The sequence below is a fragment of the Pseudopipra pipra genome, chromosome 2 (assembly GCF_036250125.1).
Source record: "Pseudopipra pipra isolate bDixPip1 chromosome 2, bDixPip1.hap1, whole genome shotgun sequence".
Taxonomy (NCBI): domain Eukaryota; kingdom Metazoa; phylum Chordata; class Aves; order Passeriformes; family Pipridae; genus Pseudopipra; species Pseudopipra pipra.
Window position 1 is genome coordinate 42,906,434 of NC_087550.1, and position 6,818 is coordinate 42,913,251.

The 6,818-nt window shown below is 35.8% G+C and overlaps 1 long non-coding RNA gene across 1 annotated transcript; it reads right to left on the reverse strand.

Moving 5' to 3' along the window:
- Positions 1-1,783: 1,783 nt before the first annotated feature.
- LOC135409541 (uncharacterized) lies at positions 1,784-5,959 on the reverse strand. The gene is made up of 4 exons (XR_010428255.1): positions 5,875-5,959; positions 5,419-5,620; positions 4,832-4,940; positions 1,784-3,265 (listed from the first exon to the last, which is right to left on the reverse strand). It is a non-coding gene; the product is annotated as an uncharacterized LOC135409541 (long non-coding RNA).
- Between the last annotated feature and the right edge of the window lie 859 nt (positions 5,960-6,818).

A 6,818-nucleotide genomic window follows, 5' to 3' on the forward strand; every position in this document is an offset into this window, starting at 1 on the left:
AAAAGAAAAACTATCTTTCAGGGAAGAATTAATTTTCCCTAGTTTAAACCATTTAAAACTTTACCTGTTTAAACTTTAAGCATCTTGTTTCATTATAATTACCTAGTTTCCTGTTAGTTGGTGGAAAGAAATATATTACAGCCAAATTTATTTTATCTTACATATCTTGAACAATGCTTTGGGATGACTACTTTGAGAAGCTCTGGTCTCTCTTTTCACTGTAAGGGAATTTGGACAGTCTGCCTTGTACTAGGCATACATACTTTGGACAATTAATATTAGTTGAGATGAATTTCACTCTCACATGGAGGGAAATTATAGAAAAAAAAGCACCAATACAGTTTTAAGAATAATGAAAATAAGAAAGACGAGTCAAAGATATAAAATTATATAAAATCTTTTTTTTACAGTTTTTAAATGGTATTTGAAGACTTTTAGAAAGCCTCTGTTTTAACATCCTAGTAATGTAGACAGGCTTTTTCTCCGAAGAATTACTAAAATGTCAGCTTTTCTCTCTTGCATGTGGTGAATTTAGGCATTTTTAGGATAACTGATTCATTAAAATTTGAAAGTCCAAGTCAGGTGTTTAAGTTTGAAGGATGAATTAGATTGCACAGCTTTGAAACAAATTTTGAACGAAACACACAGTGATACATAAATTATGTCAAGCAATTCTGAATTTTCTTTAAAAAATAAAATTATTTCTTAAATTAAATATAGAAGGCATTTTACATTAAGAATATCACAGTGAGACTGAAGAACAAGAGAGCTAATTGTAATGTGGGTAATATATTAGTGTAACTAACTGAAGGTAGGAGGAGAACTGCTCAAAGACAAAATGAAAATGGTGTTCTCCAGAGGATAAATCACCAGAGAAAGGCAACAGTGAGGATCCTAAAAAATTGCTCATAGGAGTAATTTATTAATATTTTCATTAATTTTCTGAGCGCAAAACCAAGCCTGTGATGACAAAACTTTCTTCTAGCTTGACTTTGTCAATAAATAGTCAGGTCAGGAAGAACAGCATGATGTTGGGGACTGCAGTGGTGAAAATGGGATTAAATTTAATGGTGTATAAGATGGAAGGCTGTGTGCTTAAGGACTCATAAGAAGATTTCTGCAGTAATAAAGAATTCATCAGCTGAAGCTGAATGAGGCATAGAAATGGTGTTATGTGAGCACAGGTATCTTCTGAGATACCACAGAGAGGTGGGGAAAAAAAAAGTAAAGGTTTTCCTAAGACATTTTGGGAGAGGTACTTCCAGCAGAGGCTACTCGCCTATTTTACCCGCATGGCAGACTGAAGTTCAGTGCAGGTAAAAAGAATGTTGACAGCTTTTCTGAGAAGTATTAATGGTTTTTGTGGCTTTTGTGAGACTTCTTCTGGTGTTCTGCAAATGCCTGTGTTCACCCCTTGGCAGTGCTGAAGGAAGATGTGGCATATGCTACAGGATGAACACATATTTAAACCGAAGCACAGTATTACAGGGAGGAAAAAAAAGCCCAAAAAAGCCCACATGGATATATACTGAGCAGGAGTGCACTTAGACTCAAAATAATAAAAGTTAAAAAAAATCCTTATCATTATTACACACAATTAATGAGACTTTCAACAGAAGTCATCTAACTAGTTTCAAGGTAGAGCTCAATTGCTTTCTGAGAAAGATGATGCAATGATGATATAATCCAAGCAAGGGACTGAACTCAGTGATTTAAGGACTTACTTCCAGTTGTCTGTCACAAACACATGCACTGCTTACAGAAAATAGTGCGGAACGACCAGTTTAGGAGTAACAGGCTGTTTTCTAGAACATTTTATTACAAGATTTTTAAAGATTCTATGAGAAAAAGAAAAGTGTCTTTATTTCCATTTGTGGAGGAATAAAATGAGGCATATACAGATAAAATGTCTTTCCTTAGTCACGCACCAGGTATAGAAGATAGAATAAGTTTCTGTAATTCCTGTATAGATGCAGTACAGTGACTTTCTACAGCTGAAAATTAGTGTGAAAGATGTTTGTTTGTTTTATTATTAAAAATAGCTATTTTTAAGCAACAAGCTTATAATTAGAAAGAGGTACATACCATGGCAATTTTCCTTTTGGAGATTAATATAAAAGAGTAGGGCTATTTCCTAGGAAATTGTGCATTTTTGCATTTGGGTATGCCTCCAGGTGTGAAACAGTGTTATTTGGAGAGCAATAAATTAACAGATCTCTATGTTCCTCAATTCAAATAGGAAAGTGCAATCTTGCAGCTAACTTGCTTTCAAACTTGAGTTAGTTCTTAGTGTGGTCCTGCCCATGGGCAAACCAAGTAACTCTGTGTCTTGCTCTGAGTTGACTCACATCTGATACCTGGGTATCTGCGCTGGATACTCCCAAATATGAAGGTCTAGAGACAGTATGAATGGGGCCATATGTAAACACTGCCTTAAGATCATCCCAGACCATAATAACTCTTCTTTTGTTCACCTGACTTTGGCTTTTTTTTGCAGGATAAATTCAAATTATTCAAACAATCTGTTCTAATACTGATTTTTCAAAAGTTTGCTTTACCATGCTAGATTGACAGTGAAAAAAGGAAACACTAGTCACAAGATGAACAGATGTTATTTACTCTGAATTTGTTGTGTAGACGTGCTGTCTGTTCAGATTAGCTGGATGGTAATTGCCTCTAATTCAGTTTATCTATGTTTTCAAAATTGTGTTCATTCCAATAGACTATTCCATCATTTTCAGTGACAGACTTACGTAAAAGTATTTCTCTTCAACCAAACAAATTGAACTTCGTGATAAATTACTTTATTACTTTTTTAACAAGAAGATGTCAAGTATAAAGGAGATTATCCGGCAGGGTGTATATGTATTAGATACTGCTCAGTGGCTCTCACACTTGATAAATTTGCAGATTTAGAAAATAATACATTTTACTGAATATAAGCAAAATGTTTCCAAATATAACAAAGCATTGATCTGCAGCCTGAAGTGTTTAAATTATTTTTACAGCTCTGAGATATGAAATATGAAGTATGCATATAATTGATACAGGAAGATTGGATTAGATCAGAAAAAATCCTGTCTTTTTAACTGCATTAATTCTTTGATATGAATAAACCAAGTTAATTAATAATGAAGTAATTTCAATACTGTTGTTGCTTTATCCTCCAACAGTTTTATCTGGACAATTGCTGGATTTTCAGGTACATTAATTTTCCATTTATTTGGCTTTAAACCCTTCACAGTCTCTGAGGAATGTCACATAGCTGGCAAAAGAATAAAAAAAAAAAATCAAAAATAATGTTTAACATACCAAATATCCTAGAATTCCTTAGGCACCTGGATTGCTAACCTTAACTTCAGCCTATAGTAAATTTCCAGAATAAAGTGAATGTAGCTCTGGCATATAAGGCCCTGGAAAACCTAGCAAAGAAATAAATTCAGTTCCCTGTCCTATCTACAGGAGAAATTTACTGTCCTGGTTGCAAGCTTTGCCTGACCTGAGGGTTAGAAATGAAGAATGTAGCAGTCCTGACAGGCATTAGCTTACTGGATATTAATTGTGCCCTATGGATAGAAAGAGGGGTTTTTCTCTGTGTTATATTGTGTTCTAGAGTGGGAAATGATTCCCTATGTTTCTGGACATATAGTGTTACGATGAGCACTGTGGTTATTTCTGAGCAATTTCATGCTACAAGAAGCTAGAGGACTAAGGATGTTGAATGACTTTTAGAGACAAGAAGGGATAGGTAACACCATTTACGTGGCACTCCATGATCTTTTACAGTGATGCAGTACTCATACCGGGAAATTAATCGTTCTGGGTTAGGGCTAAGGAAAGTCCAGGCGAGTAGCAGACTGGGGGCCTCAAACTGAGTGGCTGACAGGAAAAGGCCTGCTTCGTTCTTTCTCTTTCAATGTTATATGACCTCTTCCAACGCCCATGGTACTCTGGCTTCAGAGCATATCAGAGTAGCGTCAGGCAGTTATCGCTGAGAAGTCTCATCTAGGGAGCTAATAGATTGCCTGTCCCATCGTTGATTGACTGGAAAGACAAGAACCAAGGCTGTTGTAAGACACCATGGAATACCAGCTAAAAAGAACAATTCCTTACCTAAAAAGCTGAATAATATTTTTAAGCCACTGGTCTCTTAGCCCTTTACTCTCCCCGTGATCTTAAATGTATTGCACTTTTGTGACATACTATCCAGATTTTGTGTCAGTTTTTTGCTTGCTTTCCCTTTAACATTAGCTTAAATGTTTGATTGCATCTAAACTGCATCGTATCTATTATTTATACAAGCACAAAGGCAGTAATTTTGTTTTCAAAATTTGATCAGAAATAGTAAATTTCATAGGGAATTTTCAACAAAGATTAAAACATATTTGGATGCAAAATAAAGACACACAATCAATTATGTACCTAAGGAATATGCAAGTATCTTGGATTTTATATTCAAATGCTGTCACAATGCTGAGCCCTTCTTATAAATATACAATGATAATTGTGCCTGTGAACATCTTGCATTTCACCAGTATTCCAAAATGGAAAATATCAGCACTCAGGAAAACTGTTATGAATTTATAACTCTGCCTATAAAACTTCAAGTCTGTGAACAAATAAATGGAGCTTGTATTCAGAATCCATAATTTTACCAAAAGATTTTTCTTGGAAAGCAGATTTTTACACATTTTCACCCAGTACCTTCAAGCAGAAAATGAGCCTTCTTATTTCTTTGACCCTAAAAAATTGTAGCTTTCCACTTGGCTTCACAGCCCCATCAAAATTCACAAATAATCTTTATGTAGCTACTTATTCTTAAATGATGTACCTGGCAGTGATTTACAGTCCATCCCACAGTCAGCAGGCAGCAGTCCCTGACCAGTGGTATTCCTGTATCTGTCCCAGGACATAGGAGGACCCTAGTACCAAGGAGCATCCTAAAATTAACCATCAGAATTCATATTATTATCTAGATTATTATTTCATATTTCTATAAATAGCTAATAGTCCAAAGCCAAACCTACATAAACCCAATAAGAAGGATAACAGAATCTTTTCATTCCTAAGTGCTATATTTAATTATAAATGTACTGGGAAGTTTTTTGACTGGTATACTGGATTTCCATGTCTATCATATTTTGGCTAGATTGTTTCAAATCCAGTATTACAGCCAAATAGTCTTCCTCTGTATGTTTGAGAAAGCTCGTAGACTTCTTTTACATGAGGACAAAGGGTGTTTTAGACTGCTTACTTGCCTGTATGATCCTGGGCTTTGTCAAGCTGTCTCAGAAAATACAGCTCTTCTGTAAGAAGTAAAAAAAGTGTGTTTTCCCCAGCACAAGTCTGCTGTTCACTGAAGACAATAAAGCCCTCTCTGTGCAGCCTTAGGATCATATGGAAGCACCTATTTCTTACCTCCACCTCATTCACCCTGGTAGGGAGGGCTAATTAACCACCAAGATGTGGCTCTGCCCTCAGTTCTTCAAGAACGTTGTGTTGAAGTCTGGCCAGCAGATCTCACTGTCTTGGGCACTGGGGTGTGCTCTGCATCAGCTGCTGTGCCAAGTAACTTCTGTGTCATCACAGGCTAGTACAGGTTTGCATTGTTTCCCCTTTGCTGAAAAAGAACCAAACAAAACCAGCTTATATCTTCATAAAACTGGCATAAGGGAGTAGCTAAGCAGGCTGGTTAACTCCCAGGCTAGTTAACTCTTGTGTGACCAAACAACTCTTTACTAATAATTATTCCAGACAAAGGAACTTCATAGCATAGTAATAACAGCAAATGAAGATATCTGAAAGAAGCAATGGTACCAAGTGCAGTTTACTCCAAAAGATGAAATGAGCAGTATGGTCTCCACAAGGACATACTTCCAGGGGATTGTGAGCAGCACTGGGACCCACGCAGGGAGTGAGCGGCAAAATCACCCTTGGTTGGAGTAACCAGCTCAGAAAGGTATGTCAGCAAATAGAGGTCACATCTCAACAGCATGGACTCAGGTATATGAAATGAGACGTTCAATTTTGACATTTTGGTCATAGAAACGGTTAATTTAAGTGAACATGCTCAAAATGTTTGAGCATGAAATGTTTGAAGAAAGTAGAGGAAAGAGGTAACAAATGAGATCTTCTGGCTGGGGTGGTTGTGCCTGTTGTGAGGACAGAAATTACCACACAACACCTTTAGATAAAATGCTGAGAGGACTCCAGAACAGGACTGTGGTACAGACAATGTTGAAGGGGTGCATCAGGTCAATTGTGTTCTGCCTGAGTCAGTGCTGGAATACTGTGCTTGTAGCCTATAAAAGTCACTATTCTCTCTCACTATTTACCTCACAAAGTGAAAAAGAGCAATAAAAAGCAACTATCAATTTTTCTGTCTCTGAAGATTGCCTCTGGTGGAGCAATTCTAGGGCTTTGCCTAGATGTCTAAAGATGATCTGACTGAAATTAAGGTTGAAGTAGTTTTCTAGCAACAGGATAAATAAAGAGTATAAATAAAAAATCTCATTTGTGTGCACAGAAAGGAATGTTACATATTTGCACTTTCTTCACTGTAGAACTTGTAATTTTTAAGACTTAATTTTTTAAATTATTTTAATATTTGTTATTTTTATATTTTTTTTTTTTTACATTTTCCAAGTAAGTTATATTTCATTCATATATTCACCTAAACTTAATTGGTGGGGAAAGGTAAACTTTTCATGAAAATAATGGAAAGCTTTTCACTAGGCAATAAGATTTCTGTTGTTTTTAACAGATTTGAAATTAGGCTTATTATACTTTAATTTATATAACAATAAAAATATTTATTG